This window comes from Amblyraja radiata, chromosome 10, assembly GCF_010909765.2.
Source record: "Amblyraja radiata isolate CabotCenter1 chromosome 10, sAmbRad1.1.pri, whole genome shotgun sequence".
NCBI classification, from domain to species: Eukaryota; Metazoa; Chordata; class Chondrichthyes; order Rajiformes; family Rajidae; genus Amblyraja; species Amblyraja radiata.
In genome coordinates, this window is record NC_045965.1 from 2,189,408 (window position 1) to 2,210,038 (window position 20,631).

General features: G+C 43.2%; 1 protein-coding gene and 1 long non-coding RNA gene across 4 annotated transcripts in view; both read right to left on the reverse strand.

The window, feature by feature from the left end:
* camsap2 (calmodulin regulated spectrin associated protein family member 2) overlaps nucleotides 1-20,631 on the reverse strand; it is a 129,002-nt gene that overhangs the window by 70,830 nt on the left and 37,541 nt on the right. The window lies entirely within an intron of this gene.
* LOC116977446 lies at nucleotides 4,412-12,551 on the reverse strand. The gene is made up of 3 exons (XR_004413218.1): nucleotides 12,510-12,551; nucleotides 6,170-6,173; nucleotides 4,412-4,506 (listed from the first exon to the last, which is right to left on the reverse strand). It is a non-coding gene; the product is annotated as an uncharacterized LOC116977446 (long non-coding RNA).

The following is a 20,631-nucleotide window of genomic DNA, read 5'->3' on the forward strand; positions in this document are numbered from 1 at the left end:
ATAATGTGGATAAATGTGAGGTTATCCACTTTGGTGGCAAGAACAGGAAGGCAGATTTTTATCTGGATGGTGTCAGATTAGTAGAAGGGAGGGGGGGGGGGGGGGGGGGGTGCAACGAGACCTGGGTGTGCTTGTACATCAGTCACTGAAAGTAAGCATGCAGGTACAGCAGGCAGTGAAGAAAGGTAATGGCATGTTGGCCTTCATTGCGAGAGGATTTGAGTTTAGGAGCAAGGAAGTCCGACTGCAGTTGTACAGGGCCCAGGTGAGACCACACATGGAATATTGTGTGCATGTTTGATCTCCTAATTCGAGGAAGGACATTATTGCTGTTGAGGGAGTGCAGGATAGGTTCACCAGGTTAATTCCCGGGATGGCGGGACTGACAAATGATGAAAGAATGGGTCGACTGGGCTTGTATTTGCTGGAATCTTAGAAATAGTTAGAGGATTGGTCAGGGTAGATGCAGCAAAATTGTTCCCGATGTTGGCGGAGTCCAGTACCAGGGTCACAGTTTAAGAATAAAGGGGAGGCCATTTAGGACTGAGATCAGGAAAAACTTTTTCACCCAGCGAGTTGTGAACCTGTGGAATTCTCTTCTACAGAAGGTAGTGGAGGCCAATTCACTGGATGTTTTCAAGAGAGAGTTAGATTTAGCTCTTAGGGCTAAGGGAATCAAGGGATATGGGGAAAAAGCAGGAACGGGGTACTGATTTTGGATGATCAGCCATAATCATATTGAATGACGGTGCTAGCTCGAAGGGCCGAATGGCCTACCCCTGCACCTATTTTCCATGTTTCTAAGATATTTATTTACAGTGTACAGATACATGATAATGGAATAATGTTTAGTGCAAGGTAAAGCCAGCAGTCTGATCAAGGATAGTCTAAGAGTCATCAAAGAGGTGGATAGTAATTCAGGACAGCTCTCTGATTGTGGTAGGATGATTCAGTTGCCTGATAACAGCTGGGAAGAAACTGTCCCTGCATCTGGAGATGTGCGTTTTTACACTTCTATACCTTTTTCTTGATGGGAGAGGGGAGAAGAGGAAGTGGCCAGGGTGCGACTCATCCTTGATTATGCTGCTAGCCTTGCCCAGGCAGCGTGAGGTGTGAATGGAATCAATGGAAGGGAAATGACTTGTATGATGGTCTGGGCTGCGTGCACAATTTTTGTAATTTTGTTTCCTGAGTACTGGGACAAATCATTCTCACAAAGAGCGCATGTGCTGAGAGAATGGAGCAGCTGGGCTTGTATACTCTGGAGTTTAAAAGGATGAGAGGGATTCTTATTGAAAAATATAAGATTATTAAGGGTTTGGACACGCTAGAGGCAGGAAACATGTTCCCGATGTTGGGGGACTCCAGAACCAGGGGCCACAGTTTAAGATCAAGGAGTAAGCCATTTAAAACGGAGACGAGGAAACACTTTTTCTCAGAGAGTGGTGAGTCTGTGGAATTCTCTGCCTCAGAGGGCGGTGGAGGCAGGTTCTCTGGATGCTTTCAAGAGAGAGCTCGATAGGGTTCTTAAAAATAGCGGAGTCAGGGGATATGGGGAGAAGGCAGGAACGGGGTACTGATTGGGGATGATCAGCCATGATCACATTGAATGGCGGTGCTGGCTCGAAGGGGCGAATGGCCTACTCCTGCACCTATTGTCTATTGTGTTGTTGCCCAGTTACTCACCACCTTGGTCAAATCTGCATGTTAATTCTACCAAATAGGTTAAGTCCAAAATAAAAGCTATAATTTTGCTCTAGTCCCAGATCACACATTAATTTAATGAATTCTGTCCCTCCCATGAATCTTGATCTAACATCTAGTTATACTTCTCCATCAGTCCTCAGGATCGAGGAGTCTTCCGAGTTCCAAGGTGGTTAATCAGCCCAATATACAGAAAACCTTACTTTCCCTCTCTCTCCATCCCTCCCCCAACCTAGTTCTCCGACTGGTTTCACTGTCCTCCTGATTAATTCTACTGATTGTATGCTTCGTTGCCACCTTCGCTCAGCCAACAATGAACCATTCTACATTTCCTTGATTATCGTCTGCTTTGATCTGTCATTTTCACACCTTATCCTTCCATATATCATTTCCCTCTCCTCTGACTCTCAGTCTGAAGAAGGGTCTCGACCCAAAATGTCACCCATTCCTTCTCTGCACAAATGCTGCAAAACAAGTAGCTTTTCCATTCCCAGGTTGGAGATATCAAGACCTCAATTAATTTTGACCTTACCATGTTCCAGTTCTAAGCGTTTGACGGCTCTGGTCCTGTACTCGCTGGAATTTAGGATGAGGGGACACCTTCTGAAATTACTGAATAGTGAACGACCTGGATAGAGTGAATATGGAGAGGATGTTTCCACAAGTGGGAGAGTCAAGGACTAGAGGGCATAACCTCAGAATAAAAGGATGGAGTTATAGATAGGAGATGAGGAGGAATTTCTTTAGTCAAAGGTTGGTGAATCTGTGGAATTTATTGCCACAGACAGCTGTGGAGGCCAAGTCAATGGGTATTTTTAAGACAGAGATTGACAGATTATTGATTAGCAAGGGTGTCAAGGTTATGGGGGGAAGGGAGGAGAATAGTGTTGATAGGGAAAGATAGACCAGCCATGACTGAATGGCTTAATTCTGTTCCTGGAATGAAAGAACTTATGACTGAAGTCCCAAAACCTGCCGGTTATTTTATGGAGCAGATTGTGCTCTTTGGGAGAAACAACTCAACAGGTGGAAACGGAGGTCAAGGGAATGTAATCTTAGAATCTTAGAACAGGCTTTCTTCACATAAATCGGAAACTTAATCCCACAGCAAAAACTGCTCAAGCTACATCAATTTCTAAACAGCGTTTTGGTGGCAAGCTTCAGGTTACAATTTATCCACTAAACCTTACTTTTTTTACTATCATCAGGCTGAAGTTTGTAAGTTGAAACAAGCAGACAATACAACAAAAAATAAAGTCGACAATTGTAGGAAGGAACTGCAGATGCTGGTTTAAACTGAAGATGGACACAAAATGCTGGAGTAACTCAGAAGGTCAGGCGGCATCTCTGGATAGAAGGAATGGGTGACGTTTCAGGTCGAGACCCTTCTTCAGACACCTGGGTCAAGATTGCGTATCATTTGAGTTGTTTTGAGTTATTACTCGAGTGATCAAATGAAAAATAAAAATAACTCGCATCCAAAATAAATGTTCTATCGATCATATTAAGACAGTACTAATGTTGAAAATTATAAAATGGAATAAAAAATATTTCCAAGATCTACTCAGTGAAATATTGTTGAAATTCTAATACCAGTGAAGATTTAGTGACAAGGAAAGGGGGTCTTTAGTTTTTTACTCTTTTCTAAGCCCCTTCCTTACTTTGAAAGCCCTCTACCTTTGCTCAGGGGGTTGCTGTGACAGAATACCTCACAGATATACCAGAATGATATCGGAACCCAAGGGAGATTATTAAAAAACGATATGTTTTGCATTCATTAGAGATGCATGGAGAAAATGTACACGGTTTACAAGTTAGAAAACTACGGGTAAAGCTTACAGATTCACAACCAGACCTTTAAACACTGTCATTAGAAAACACTTCCATGTGGAGAGGGTAGGAGAAGTTTTAAACTTACTTTGGCATTTAATGCAGAATTAATTATTGATTTTTAATTAATATCTTTTTAACCACTAAACTCTTTTCAGTACAGGTGTCAGGGGTTATGGGGAGAAGTTCAAGTTCAAGTTCAAGTTAGTTTATTGTCATGTGTCCCTGTATAGGACAATGAAATTCTTGCTTTGCTTAAGCACACAGAAAATAGTAGGCATTTACTACAAAACAGATAAATGTGTCCATATACCATGATATAAATATATACACACATGAATAAATAAACTGATAGTGCAAATAACAGAAAGTGGTTGGTAATAATCAGAGTTTTGTCCGAGCCAGGTTTAATAGCCTGATGGCTGAGGGGAAGTAACTATTCCTGAACCTGGTTGTTGCAGTCTTCAGGCTCCTGTACCTTCTACCTGAAGGTAGCAGGGAGATGAGTGTGTGGCCAGGATGGTGTGGGTCTTTCATGATACTGCCAGCCTTTTTGAGGCAGCGACTGCGATAGATCCCCTCGATGGAAGGAAGGTCAGAGCCGATGATGGACTGGGCAGTGTTTACTACTTTTTGTAGTCTTTTCCTTTCCAGGGCGCTCAAATTGCCGAACCAAGCCACGATGCAACCGGTCAGCATGCTCTCGACTGTGCACCTGTAGAAGTTAGAGAGAGTCTTCCTTGACAATCCGACTCTCCGTAATCTTCTCAGGAAGTAGAGGCGCTGATGTGCTTTTTTGATGATTGCATTAGTGTTCTCGGACCAGGAAAGATCTTCAGAGATGTGCACGCCCAGTGCACGCCCAGAAAGCAGGAGTATGGAGTTAGGAGGGAGAGATAGATCAGCCATGATTGAATGGCGGAGTAGATTTGATGGGCCGAATGGCCTAATTCTGTACCTATCACTTAAGACCTTATAACCACAAGTATAAGGGTGAAGAGGGGTCAAGGAAAGAGTGTTCACGTCGTGGGCCTGTTTCCACCAATCTTTCCACCACCGCGCACAAGAAGCACAAGAAGCGCAAGACGCAATTGTAGGCAGATGCCAAGAAGTGTGTTCAGCTCTGGCTGAACAATTTCTAATCTTGTGATGGCCCATTCTTAGTCATGTGTGTGACCAAAAATATGAAAAATTGTGGAATACATCTCTTCTAATTCTGAAAGCATCACAGATATATTGTTTTGTACTGTATATACGATTCATACTTTTTTCAATGTAAAATATTTATGTTATGCTGACAATGTTTGCAGTATAATGTGGATAAATGTGAGGTTATCCATTTTGGTGGCAAAAACAGGAAAGCAGACTATTATCTAAATGGTGGCCGACTAGGAAAAGGGGAGATGCAGCGAGACCTGGGTGTCATGGTACACCAGTCATTGAAAGTAGGCATGCAGGTGCAGCAGGCAGTGAAGAAAGCGAATGGTATGTTAGCTTTCATAGCAAAAGGATTTGAGTATAGGAGCAGGGAGGTTCTACTGCAGTTGTACAGGTGAGACCACACCTGGAGTATTGCGTATTGCGTACAGTTTTGGTCTCCAAATCTGAGGAAGGACATTATTGCCATAGAGGGAGTGCAGAGAAGGTTCACCAGACTGATTCCTGGGATGTCAGGACTGTCTTATGAAGAAAGACTGGATAGACTTGGTTTATACTCTCTAGAATTTAGGAGATTGAGAGGGGATCTTATAGAAACTTACAAAATTCTTAAGGGGTTGGACAGGCTAGATGCAGGAAGATTGCTCCCGATGTTGGGGAAGTCCAGGACAAGGGGTCACAGCTTAAGGATAAGGGGGAAATCCTTTAAAACTGAGATGAGAAGAACTTTTTTCACACAGAGAGTGGTGAATCTCTGGAACTCTCTGCCACAGAGGGTAGTCGAGGCCAGTTCATTGGCTATATTTAAGAGGGAGTTAGATGTGGCCCTTGTGGCTAAGGGGATCAAAGGGTATGGAGAGAAGGCAGGTACGGGATACTGAGTTGGATGATCAGCCATGATCATATTGAATGGCGGTGCAGGCTCGAAGGGCCGAATGGCCTACTCCTGCACCTAATTTCTATGTTTCAATGTTTGTTTAGGGTCAGAGGTCAAATAGGACTGGTCACGTGTGTGACCTCACACGGAAGCATTTTTTCATAACTCAGTTTTATCTGACAAACTCTGTGAATTTAAAAACATCTAGAATGTTCATATCTTTAGCAGACATGCATTATAGCTCTGTAGGTAGGAAAATAGCAATGAATAAGGTCAATCTCGTACAATAATTTTTTAATGTATTACTTTATGTGATGCCATTTGGTAACGTGTGTGACATTTTGGTTCACTTTCCAAAGAATGGCCCTGATGTTGACTCGATAAAAAGAAGGGTGAAGAACAAAGACAAACTGAAATAAGTTAATTGGCAACTCCTCTGAACTGCACCTTGCATTATCCCAAGAGCTTTTATCCCAAGAGCTATAGCGGCTCTGAACCGGCCCTAATGAGTGCCCCCCCACCCACCCCCTTTGGACAGTCTCCCTCAGATGGTCACGTCAATCAATTCAGCTTGTTTATTTATGTATTGTATTTATTTACCTTTCTTGTACATCAGTGGAGCTGCACACTAAATCTCGTTGCACTGACGTGCAATGACAATAAAAGATATATTATTATTATTATTATTAATGCAGCACACATCATACACTGACTGAGTTTTAAAAGGAGACCGATTCAGAAAATAACAAATCTGTATTTCAACAAGGACATGTGCGAAACCTGTCAAACTGAACTGCAATGAGACATTTCTCTTCCAAGTGGTGAATCTTTGGAATTCTCTGGAAGGCCGAGGAGGGTCAGTTGCCGAATTCATTCAAAACAGAGATGATGTCAGGAGGTTAAGGGATCAAGGGATATAGGGATAGTGAAGCCAAACAGAGATGTGGTACTAGATCAGATACAGTATGCTCGTGATGAACAGCAGAGCCAGCTTGAAGTGCAAAATGGTCTCCTCCTCACCCATTTATGTTCTTTCTGCTGTCACCATAATGCACACACGAGATCCACACCACAGGTGCTGTATCAGCACAGTGACATTACTGTTGATGCGTTCAGACAACTATTCCAAGACAAATTCCTCACAAAAAGTACAGCGATCAGAAGGGGCAAGAGTGGAGGTCATATTGTCATATAGGACAATAAGCCAAATTAACGAGTATATTCTTTCTATTCATTTTGCATTTTACACTCAGAAAATGAATCACTATGGGAACAGTATCGCAGTTGTTTAATTGTTTGACCAGCATTCAAAGTCCTGGGTTACTAATACAAACACAAGGCCACTGGATAATTTAAATTCCATTGATGGCATATTTCTGGATGAATGGTGATTCTTCAATGTTCATAAGTGATAGGAGCAGAATTAGGCCATTTGGCCCATCAAGTCTACTCTGCGATAGACACAAAAAGCTGGAGTAACTCAGCGGGACAAAAATATGCTACCTGTCCCACTGAGCTACTCCAGCTTTTTGTGTCTATCTTCGGTTTAAACCAGCATCTGCAGCTCCTTCTTACACATCAAGTCTACCCGCCATTCAATCATGGCTGATCTATCTCTCCCTCCTAACCCCATTCTAAATCTATCTATCTATCAGAATCTATCTATTTTTGCCTTAAAAATATCCATTGACTTGGACTCCACAGCCTTATGTGCCAATGAATTCCACAGATTCACCATCCTCTGACTAAAGAAATTCCTCCTCATCTCGTTCCAAAAGGAATGTCCTTTTTTTCCGAGGTCCTAGATTCTCCCACCAGTGGAAACATCCTCTCCACATCCACTCTATCCAGGCCTTTCACTATACAGTTAGTTTCAATGAGGCACCCACTCATCCTTCTAAACTCCAGCGAGTAGAGGTCCTGCGCTGTCAAACATTCATCATATGTTAACCTGAGTGGCGCAGAGCCTGGAAAGATGCCAACACAGACCCCACAGTGAAACCACCTGGTTTTGACCTCCATCGCAAGCAATGGCCAACCCTGAACAGAATCCGCACCCTCCATGCAAGAACAGCCCATCACCTGCATAAGTGGGGGATGACAGACAGCCCTGCTTGCGACTGCGGACATCCATACCAGACCATCCCACACATCGTGAATGACTGCCCACTGAGGCTTGTCCTTGGGGGCATCAAAGCCATCCACCCAGAACTGATGCTGTCCTGGCCTGGATGCCTACCCTTGCTCCACAACTTTAGGCTGTGCACGCCATACGCAAGAAGAAGATGTTAACCTACTCATTCCAGGGATCAATCTCCTGTGGACCATCTCCAGCGCCAACACATAATTCCTCAGGCCCACTATTGCTCACAATGTGGGCGAGTTCAGCAGCCTCTGAAATATCCTAGCATGCCCCTTAGCTCAGGAATCAATCCAGGGAGGACTATAAATCATGATGTTGCCGGTGCAAACCTCATCCTGTGACCAAATAATTTAAAGCTTCAGCAAAATCAACAGCAGGTTCATAGACATAACTACAGATTAATTCAGGACATAGTATGTGAGCCCTCCACACTGCAGACTTGTCAAGCTGATTCTCAAAACAGCCAAAATAAATATCCGTGTCACAGAAATGCAAAGTTTTTTCCCCCAAACAGAACGACGTTGAGGTCATTTGCCCCAGAATACATCCTGGCAAGAGAGCCAGGGATATTCTGGCACTGGTAGAGTTTCAGGAACACTCACTTCTCCCAAGTAAACACTGGATTCCACGCGACAACAAGCTACTGACAGTTCCCGCTCTGAAACATAACCAAGTTTTACTTTTGACAGGAAGCAGCTTAAGAAAAACAGTGGCTGCTTTCTTTATTGTGAATAGGCTGCCATTGATAGATGTGTACACATCTGCATATACATCTCCCAGAGTAACTGGCCAGTCACCTCTAAGCTTCAGTAAGTTTGTCAAAGAAATCCGACCCAAAATCCTTCATCACAGTTCAAAACTTACTATTAGTCTTGCTCTTTCTTGTCCAAAATCTAGTCTTTGAAACAAATCAACAGACAGTAAACAAATTTCAGGGTGGATTTTAATGCGTGATTTGCAGTAACATTACCGGTTAGAAGCACCAATTCCAGTTGCTCTAATCTCCGTACATAACACAAGTTTTCCACCATTAGTACCATTACAGTGCATTTCCCCTCTACTCTCAATTGTGCACAGCATTAGATACAATACTCTGACCATAAAAGTTCCTTGTTTGCACCCTCTATAAATAGAGGCACCAAGAGCAGAGATGTTTAAAAAGACTGAGTTTAACAAATGACCTATTGCATGTGATAGGCCTCAAAAAAGGAATTACCAACAAACCACATCAAAGATAACCATTCATGTTGCCTATTACTTTGAAGATGTTCTTGTTCTGCTTGAGAACAGATAGGGACTGAAGAAGGGTCTCGACCCGAAACATTACCCTTTCCTTCTCCCTAGAGATGCTGCCTGTCCCGCTGAGTTACTCCAGCTTTTTGTGTCTATCTTCAGTTTAAACCAGCATCTGCAGTTCCATCTTACACGTAGAAAGATGGAGACAGGAGCTGGCAATTAAGCCCTTTGAGCATGTTCAGTTACACAACAGATCCACAGGTCATCCTCTATATTAATACCTTCCTGCTCGCTCCCCATACTTAATGTACACGCAATTTACAGATATCATAATAATTAATATTATGTTTACAAACATGGAGAGCACATTACAATTTCCAGAGCAGTGTGCAAGGATTTGACTTTTTAGATATTCTCCTTTTCCTTGGAAATCATTGTGTACCTAATTGGTAGCGAAATCATTGTGTACCTAATTGGTAGCTCTGGACCCGATTGCAGATCCTGAACTAACCCTTACCTCCGATGATGCTGCCTGATTGCCAAGTTCCTCTGATATTTTTTTTACTCCGGATTAAAGCATCTGCAGTTTCTTGTGTATAAATATGTACAATGAGCCTGAATCAACAATTTATTAATGCAAAGATGACATTGTGGAACTGTGGCTTATGATCTAATTCCGCTTTTGGTGTCATTCCTCCTTTATCGACCTTGGTACTGCCTTCTTCTTTATTTGTTTTTCGCTTCATTAAAGTCAATAGCTCTGATTCCTCTTCTCGTGAAGCCATTTCTAATGTCGCCTAAAGTTTCGCCTTTCACGACCTTCCTTTCACTACCTGCATATTATCTATATAGTGAAAGTATTCACTTCCACCCTAATGCCCCATCCATTGCTCTCACTCCCAGGAGGTTGCAGAGAAGCGGGGCAGAGACTGCCAGGGTCGACAAGTTCAAGTTCAGGTTCAAGTTAGTTTATTGTCATGTGTCCCTGTATAGGACAATGAAATTCTTGCTTTGCTTAAGCACACAGAAAATAGTAGGCATTTACTACAAAACAGATAAATGTGTCCATATACCATGATATAAATATATACACACATGGATAAATAAACTGATAGTGCAAATAACAGAAAGTGGTTGGTAATAATCAGAGTTTTGTCCGAGCCAGGTTTAATAGCCTGATGGCTGAGGGGAAGTAACTATTCCTGAACCTGGTTGTTGCAGTCTTCAGGCTCCTGTACCTTCTACCTGAAGGTAGCAGGGAGATGAGTGTGTGGCCAGGATGGTGTGGGTCTTTCATGATACTGCCAGCCTTTTTGAGGCAGCGACTGCGATAGATCCCCTCGATGGAAGGAAGGTCAGAGCCGATGATGGACTGGGCAGTGTTTACTACTTTTTGTAGTCTTTTCCTTTCCAGGGCGCTCAAATTGCCGAACCAAGCCACGATGCAACCGGTCAGCATGCTCTCGACTGTGCACCTGTAGAAGTTAGAGAGAGTCTTCCTTGACAATCCGACTCTCCGTAATCTTCTCAGGAAGTAGAGGCGCTGATGTGCTTTTTTGATGATTGCATTAGTGTTCTCGGACCAGGAAAGATCTTCAGAGATGTGCACGCCCAGGAATTTGAAGCTCTTGACCCTTTCAACCATCGACCCGTTGATATAAATGGGGCTGTGGGTCCCCCTCCTACTCCTTCCAAAGTCCACAATCAGTTCCTTGGTTTTGCTGGTGTTGAGGGCCAGGTTATTGCGCTGGCACCATATGGACAGTTGCTCGATCTCTCTTCTGTACTCTGACTCATCCCCATCAGTGATACGCCCCACAATAGTGGTGTCGTCAGCGAACTTGATGATGGAGTTCGCACTGTGGTTCGCTACGCAGTCATGGGTATAGAGTGAGTACAGCAGGGGGCTGAGCACGCAGCCTTGAGGTGCTCCCGTGCTGATTGTTATTGAGGCTGACACATTTCCACCAATACGAACAGACTGTGGTCTGTGGACGAGGAAGTCGAGGATCCAGTTGCAGAGGGATGCGCAGAGACCCAGTTCTGCGAGTTTGGTAACCAGTTTGGAGGGGATGATTGTGTTAAATGCCGAGCTCCAGAGCTTTGCTGGAGAACGTGCCGCCGGGAACAAAGGGGGACCCGGTGTGGGCGAGGGGGAGGTGATGAGGAGCGGAACAAAGGAATGCCCTGCGCGGGATACTTTGTAACCATGTCGCCACCCTTTACGTAGCGACTCTTTGCATACCTTGAGTATGCACAATTTCAGTGACTCGTCACATGTGACAATAAAGTATCAATCATTCATTCACTTTCTGAGATTACTGTTCATATCAAGTACAGAACAATCAAAAAATACCTGAGTAATTGTGTCCCACCTCTTCAGTTCTGCCACTGTGCCCCGATGTCCATCAGCCATGCCAGCTGCAAACATGTTCATGTGCTGATAGTGGAACCGCACAGTTCCGTCTTCTCCCTTCATTCAGATATGACACTTATCCTCATTTTTTCTTCTCACCTCCTTTTTAAAAGCTAATTTTTCAGTGGAACTGGTGAATCGATTAAAACCAGAAGAGATAAGAGAAGGCGTTCCTTGGTTTGAGAGAAATCCATTCCACTATGTTTTAAAACTTCAGCAGGGACAGTATCTGTCAAGGCAGGGGCAGGTCAGGTAACTTTCAGCTGGCATATCGCTGCCTTAAAAATATCCACTGACTTGGCCTCCACAGCCTTCTGTGGCAAAGAATTCCACAGATTCACCACCCTCTGACTAAAGGCATTTCCTCCTCATCTCCTTCCCAAAGAATGTCCTTTAATTCTGAGGCTATGACCTCTAATCCTAGACTCTCCCACTAGTGTAAACATCCTCTCCACATCCACTCTATCCAAGCCTTTCACTATTCAGTACGTTTCAATGAGGCCCCCCCTCATTCTTCTAAACTCCAGTGAGTACAGTCTCAGTGCTTCCAAACGCTCATCATATGTTAACCCACTCATTGCTGGGATCAACCTCCTCTGGACCCTCTCCAGAGCCAGCATACCCTTCCTCAGATATGGGGCCCATTCTCATTGTGTAATTAACCATTTCAGTGAAAGTGCATCGAACTATCCAACACCCAGTGCTGAAAGAGAATACTTCTCATCGTCCGGGGAATTCTGAAGTAACAACTCCTTGCAAGTTGTCCACAAGTCTGAAGGATGAGCAACAGTTGCCAGCAATGCGCTACCGCAGGGGACACCCACACCGATGGAACTCATCACACAATGAGTTATCATTTTGGCTATGCCATCACAAGCATCAACTGAGGACAGATGAGATGCTTTGTGATGGGAAGGCAGACTATTCAAGGATAATAACTCCCAAACATCAATGCATTGTCATTGCAAAGAATCATGGAAGGGACATAACATTCAGCTGAGCATGACTCAGACCTCAGATATCATACAAAAACTGGTGGAAAAATATTAACATCTTTAAGCACACCCAGGAAAAGCAACTAATAACAACAGCTGAAGAACAATGAAATCTCTGGCAGAAATCCTGCAATGGGCTTGAGAATGCACAGTTTTGTTTTGAGATACAGCGCGGAAACAGGCCTTGTGGCCCACCGAGTCCGCACTGACCAGCGATCCCCACACATCAACACTATTTCAGAGACCAGCAGAGGAGGGCAAAGGGCTTAATTAGGAAAGGGAAAATAGATTATGAAAGAAAACTGGCAGGGAACATAAAAACTGACTGCAAAAGTTTTTATAGATATGTGAAGAGAAAGAGATTAGTTAAAACAAATGTAGGTCCGTTGCAGTCAGAAACAGGTGAATTGATCATGGGGAACAAGGATATGGCGGACCAATTGAATAACTACTTTGGTTCCGTCTTCACTAAGGAAGACATAAATAATCTGCCGGAAATAGCAGGGGACCGCGGGTCAAAGGAAATGGAGGAACTGAGTGAAATCCAGGTTAGTCGGGAAGTGGTGTTGGGTAAATTGAATGGATTAAAGGCCGATAAATCCCCAGGGCCAGATAGGCTGCATCCCAGAGTACTTAAGGAAGTAGCTCCAGAAATAGTGGATGTATTAGTGATAATTTTTCAAAACTCTTTAGATTCTGGAGTAGTTCCTGAGGATTGGAGGGTAACTAATGTAACCCCACTTTTCAAAAAGTGAGGGAGAGAGAAAACGGGGAATTACAGACCAGTTAGTCTAACATCGGTGGTGGGGAAACTGCTGGAGTCAGTTATTAAAGATGGGATAGCAGCACATTTGGAAAGTGGTGAAATCATTGGACAAAGTCAGCATGGATTTACGAAAGGTAAATCATGTCTGACGAATCTTATAGAATTTTTCGAGGATTTAACTAGTAGAGTGGATAGGGGAGAACCAGTGGATGTGTTGTATCTGGACTTTCAAAAGGCTTTCGACAAGGTCCCACATAAGAGATTAGTATACAAACTTAAAGCACACGGTATTGGGGGTTCAGTATTGATGTGGATAGAGAACTGGCTGGCAAACAGGAAGCAAAGAGTAGGAGTAAATGGGTCCTTTTCACAATGGCAGGCAGTGACTAGTGGGGTACCGCAAGGCTCAGTGCTGGAACCCCAGCTATTTACAATATATATTAATGATTTGGACGAGGGAATTGAATGCAACATCTCCAAGTTTGCGGATGACACTAAGCTGGGGGGCAGTGTTAGCTGTGAGGAGGATGCTAGGAGGCTGCAAGGTGACTTGGATAGGCTGGGTGAGTGGGCAAATGTATGGCAGATGCAGTATAATGTGGATAAATGTGAGGTTATCCACTTTGGTGGCAAAAACAGGAAAGCAGACTATTATCTAAATGGTGACCGATTAGGAAAAGGGGAGATGCAACGAGACCTGGGTGTCATAGTACACCAGTCATTGAAAGTAGGAATGCAGGTGCTGCAGGCAGTGAAGAAAGCGAATGGTATGCTAGCATTCATAGCAAAAGGATTTGAGTATAGGAGCAGGGAGGTTCTACTGCAGTTGTACAGGGTCTTGGTGAGACCACACCTGGAGTATTGCGTACAGTTTTGGTCTCCAAATCTGAGGCAGGACATTATTGCCATAGAGGGAGTGCAGAGAAGGTTCACCAGACTGATTCCTGGGATATCAGGACTTTCATATGAAGAAAGACTGGATAGACTTGGCTTGTACTCGCTAGAATTTAGGAGATTGAGGGGGGATCTTATAGAAACTTACAAAATTCTTAAGGGGTTGGACAGGCTAGATGCATATTGTTCCCGATGTTGGGGAAGCCCAGGACAAGGAGTCACAGCTTTTGGATGAGGGGGAAATCCTTTAAGACCGAGATGAGAAAAACATTTTTCACACAGAGAGTGGTGAATCTCTGGAACTCTCTGCCACAGAGGGTAGTTGAGGCCAGTTCATTGGCTATATTTAAGAGGAAGTTAGATGTGGCCCTTGTATGGAGAGAAGGCAGGTACGGGATACTAAGTTGGATGATCAGCCATGATCGTATTGAATGGCCGAATGGCCTACTCCTGCACCTATTTTCTATGTATCTATGTATCCTACACATAGAGGACAATTTACAATTATACAAAGCCAATTAACCTGTACATCTTTGGAATGAGGGATTAAACCAAAGATCTCGGAGAAAACCCACGCGGTCACGGGGAGAGTGTACAAACACAGCTGTTACTTCCACTTTAAAAGCTGCTTCCTGACAAAAGTTTTGCAGAGATAGTAACTCAGCAGTAAATATTGGCAGAGACTCTACATAAACAAGTATACATACTTGTACAACGAGGATAGGCATTAAAAAATTCCTGCTGAGATTCCAAGCATGCTCATCTCATTATATGACCAACAAGCCTAATGACTTCAAACAGGAATCTGCAGAGATTCACTGGCTATAAGATTGGGCTCTGTACCAACTGTTGTTTTGAGCAGTGCGAATTGGGAATTGATTCCTCAATGCCAATCTGGGGTAAAGCCAGCGTTTCCACACCCCAAAAAAAATGTCCTTAAATAGAATCCCAAATTTCCTGGAATTCGATGGTATTTCCTGAAATTTTCAAAAATGCTTCCTGCGTGTTATTTGTAGGGTTTTTTTGCAGGCACTCGTTAACAACACAAAGAAGACCAAGGCAAAAGAGATCTATGTAACTACATCATACCTGCCTGCTTCTGTTACGCACTTGTACAGTGTTATGCAAGGTGACTTTTGTTGCCTCTAAAGGGCCTGTCCCACTTGGGAGACCTAATGCGCGAGTCCAGAAGAGTGCCTTCGACCTTCAAGCTCGAGGGCCCTCTCCAGGAAAGCCTCGAGCTGGATCGACCGGCCGCGTTGAAACCGCGAGCTGGGTCAACCGAACCGCGAGCTGCATCGACCGACCGCACACACAAACACATCACGAAGGTGGGGGCCAGGGAAAATGGAGGAGCGCTGTCTGTGCGATGAAGATGAAGGTAAACGGCTGCCACAGAGTACCATAAGTCCTTTAGGGAGCGCGGTGGTGGGGGGGCAATCCCACCGCCCACTGGTTACTTTTCACCACGAGGCTTATCCAGAATTCTACCACTGCCTGAAAAATATTCCAAGGGCTCAACATCCACTAATAAAGAGAATTCCAAAGACTCATTGTTATACGAGAATTTTCCCGAACAGTCTGTGACGCATAGTGTTAAGTTTAACGTCCATAGTGTTGCAGCCGATTGCGCTATATTTAAAACCCATAGCACTGCAGCCATCAGCTCTTTGTTTAAATTCCTACGTGTTAAACTGACAGCTCTCTGTTTAAACCTTTGAGCGCCAAACCGGCAGTGCTGTGTGTATAACCTTCACACACCTTCACGGGCTGGATGCAGAAATTTCCCGAAATTATTCCATTCTCCTAAAATTACCCGAAGACAACCAGAATTACCAGAATTTCGGGTAATTTCTTTCAGAGGAAACACTGGGTAAAGCTCAACATGGAGTTACATTGAACCAGAACCTGCAATCTTACCACAATTTCTAAAATATGATCAAGAAGAAGCCAACAGCCAAGTTGCTCTCTCAAAGTGCAGCATGAATCAGAGGGGAGCCCGTACACAAACTGAGGTGTAGTGAGAACATGGAACTTGCTGCAGTGCTCAAAGTGAACGGCGCAAGTGCACACGGGCGAAATACGCGACGGAGAGATATATTAAAAGATTAGTGTAATGTTTGCGATTAAAGTTTGTAGGGGGTTGTGTGCAGCGTTAAATACCAACATGGGGCAGGAAGGCTAGGTCCTGTGTTGTAGTGGTAAATTGTGCAAATGAAATTGAAGAATGTGTTGGTGAAAACAGGATACAAGTCAGAAAATGTTTACCAGGTTCGGAACGCAAAATAAAGAAGAAACAAAATGTTACATCTTAGTAACAAGTTTAATAAAATATATGAAACTCAGCAATGCCCAACTGCTGTAGACCTGGCCAGTCAGGCAGCAATGGACCCTCATCTGCCCCGATCATCCAACACAATCTGAGTGGGATACAGACTTATTCCCAGGGTGGAATATTTCATCAATACGTGAAGGAAGGGTAGACTCTATAACGCTCCAAGCCTGGTCGCATTCAACAAGCTCATAGCAATTAGATCTTGGATGAAACTTCACTTCCTTTCCTGTTCCTCATATAACCCAACTCCCACACATAGTGTGAAATTCTCTGCCTGTACAGTTTGTACCTTCTCCCCGTGTACACGTAGATTTTCTCTGAGACCTTCTGTTTCCTCCCACACTCCAAAGACATCCAGGTTTGTAGGCTAATTGGGTTGGTATAAGTGTAAAATGCCCCTAGTGTATGTCGGATATGTGTTAATATGCAAGGACGCTAGTTGGTGTGAACTCGGTGGACCGAAGGGCCTGTTTCCATCTTCGAATATTAAACTAAACTAGGAATATTTTCAATTACTACAATTGGCTGGTATAGAGGTTCCTCTATAGAGAGAAGAAATTTGTCCCAAATTCACTAGTATTAAGGGCAGTTCCCTTAATCCAAAACAATGCCTCTCGATCTAGATTCCCTCACTGAAGAAAACTGAGAGAAATTGGGAAAAATCACACAATGCACTAACTATTTCACAGTCAACTGTCATAAGACATAATAAAATCATTCCATCAGGTCGGGGGACTTGGCAACATTTCGTCCAATTGGCACCGTTTCTCGGGTGGCAGGGGTTGGTTTATTTTCCACCCTCTTTTATCCCCATCATTTTGCAATATTGTGAGATATTTAGAATTTTACACCCTGATTACAAAAATATGCGTTCAAATGCCTGCCATTCCTTATTTTACATTTTTAATTCCCCAATCTCGTCCTCCGAGGCTTATAGAAGCGCTTACTGTCAATGTAAATGTCTTGTTCATATACTATCAGAATCTATTTCCTTCCTTTTAATTATATTTTTTACTCGCCTTTTCCCGGTTTAAAAATGTACTGATCCTCTGGTAGACAAATGTTTAGAATATAGCGAGACACGTGTTGTCAAACAAAGTGATCTTTATTAGGTTAACACAGAACAGGTCTCAGAACCACAACAAGGGGCAAAGGTGTTACCAGTAGTATATATACCCCAGGGGAGACCCGTGACGCACTCTTCCCGCCAAACCAAGTCACATTACCCAACCCCCAGAGCCGAGGGTTCGCACCCCGAGTGGCTAACCACCAGGGGCCGCCACAAGAACATTATTTGCTCTTCTTTTAAACAATATGCTTCCTTAAACCCGTCTCACGGTGAGAGTCCACCCACGAGTGATCCCGAGTTTAAAACAAATCAAACTCGTGGTAATCACGTAGAATTAATGTAGCGGGAACGTCGGGACTCGTAACGCTAACGGCAGGTACTCGGGAAACTTGTTAACTCGTGAAAATCTTTCAACATGATGAAAGATTTCCACGAGTCAAATTTACTCTTGAAGTAAAAATTTTAAACTTTTAGACTCATTGTAAGAACGTAGTAGCCCGTGAGTACTGAATAATGGCACAGACTTGAGAGGTGCAGGAAGGAACTGCATATGCTGGTTTAAACCGAAGATAAGCTCAAAAAGCTGGGGTAACTCAGCGGGACAGGCAGCATCTCTGGAGAAAAGGAATGGGCGAGATTTCGGGTCGAGACCTTTCTTCAGACTGCAGTCTGCAGTCGCCTAGTCCATTTCTCCAGAGATGCTATCTGACCCGCTGAGTTACTCCAGCTTTTCGTGTCTCTCTACGGATTTGAGAGAGTGAGATTCACCGCCAGACATCGTCGGTATATTAAATGTACAAGAGTCGTTTCACATGACCGTAGTCAAGGAAACAGCAGCGTACCAATAGTCCGATTATTGTAGCGGTATCGCAAAGACATCTCCGCTGTCCGTTTTGGGTGTTTCATATATTTGTTCTTCCCCCCTCCCCCCACACCTTTCCCTCCCAACTCCAGTCCCGTCCCGACCCCCTGGGAAACTGAAGGGAGCGACAATCAACTGCCACGGATACAAATAATGTCATACACAAGAAAGGGCAAATGCTGGTTGACAAAAAGTGAACACACAGTGCTGGAGTAACACAAAGACGCAGCAGAATTTTGGAAACGTCATCCCGTCACCCATTCCTTCTCTCCAGAGATACTGCCTGTCCCATGAAGTTAAAGATGCCCACGGTAGACTCATGGGTCACTACGGTAAACTCACGGGCCACTACGTTCTTACAAAGAGTTTAAAAGTTTAAAATTTTTACTTAAAGAGTAAATTTGACGTGGAAATCTTTCATCATGTTGAAAGATTTTCACGAGTTAACAAGTTTCCCGAGTACCTGCCGTTAGCGTTACGAGTCCCGATGTTCCCGCTACTTTAATGCTACGTGATTACCACGAGTTTGATTTGTTTTAAACTCGGGATCACTCATGGGTGGACTCGCACCGTGAGACAGGGCCATTAGTTTACCACAGATGGATCATCCTTCATCAATCTCTACTGTCAATGGAATATGTCTTTGATGTCAATTATTAAATACTATCTATCACCTTTTAGGTTAAAAAGATGATTGCATGTTGAAACAATTCGTGAAATGTAAATTATAAAAATAATCTGGCTTCAACTTTTGAGGCAAGAGGAAATTCTTATTTTTACTTCTTACTTCATATAGTTATGGGGGGGGGGGCAGAAGTGTGTAATATAGCATTATACTTAATTAAGTATTACTGAGTAGAAATAATAAGTTATGTAACTCACATCAGTGGTTATGGGAGAAGATAGGAGAATGGGGTTGATAGCCATGATTGAATGGCAAAGTAGACTTGATGGGCCGAATGGCCTAATTCTGTTCCTATCACTTAAAAACATGAATTTCATAGAAATAATTCTTCCATGTTCTTTCTCCAGGTGCAAAGTTAGACACCTTTGCTAAAATATGGCAGTGATGAAGGCATACAATATTTCAAAGAGTTTCAGTCGCTGTATCTGTTCCAACTTGCTGACAGCAAGCTAAAAGCATCCACTCAAAATGTCTTATTTGTGGTATAGTAATTACAATAATGATTGAAAAATTCAAGATAGCTTCATTCCTAACAGGTACACGCCTCTTCAGAACATGAATCAGGAAGCACAGAAGGCAGTTTATCACACAAAGGAAAATAGACATCCTACATTCAGGAATGCAAGCAGCTACATAACACTGAGCAAGGTTGCTGTATATTTTGGCTCATTGTACATAAAAAGTAATCTATTCTATTTTCAGCACTAATTCAGAATCATTAATTTCTGCAAAGACTAATGTGCAATCAATTTAGTTTGCCAGATGCAATGATGTCATAAGGATGATGGCACAAGGAAACCTGAACTCTCAATATATTGCTATAGGCCAGTATAAATAGGTAGTATTAACTGAAATATAATTACCTGTTAGTAATAAAAGTGGCTATCATTACCCTGAATGCATTGATTCTGTTCAAATTACCACTGCTTTTATCCATCTTAAAAAAAAGTGTAGGAAGGAACTGCAGATGCTGGTTTAAACCGTAGACACCAAACGCTGGAGTAACTCAGCGGGACAGGCAGCATCTCTGGAGAGAAGGAACGGGTGACGTTTCGTGTCGAGACCCTTCTTCAGACTGAACGTCACCCATTCCTTCTCTCCAGAGATGCTGCCTGTCCCACTGAGTTACTCCAGCATTTAGTGTCTATCTTCGGTTTAAACCAGCATCTGCAGTTCCTTCCTATATATAAAAATACATCATGGTTTTGATTTGTTTTGCAAGCAATATCAATCAATATTTCTTTAATAACAGCAACATTGTGTGACATGCCAGAAAATGTTAGACGCCAATGACAGATTCTAAAGGCTGTACTCCTAACACGGCAGCCTTCCTTCATAGCAGAACAATCAATCACCATGGAAACAAACGCCTTCAGCTCAAGGCTGTGAAATACCAGAAAGGTGGGGATGGGTTTATACAGCGTCAGGTTATTTTTAAAATCAGTGCCCATTCCTGACTCGTCTGATTTTTGCTCCATTTCTCCAACCAACTGAGCGGGGGGAAAAAAAATGTCCACCTTCCGCATCGCCCCCCTCCAATCTTCCACAAAGACATCTTCCCACGTGATCTTACAAACTGTTAATTGGAAGAAACTAAAAATTCAACTCACACCCGCAGGAGACAAGACCAAACATCAGCTGCTGGCGTGTGTAAATATTTG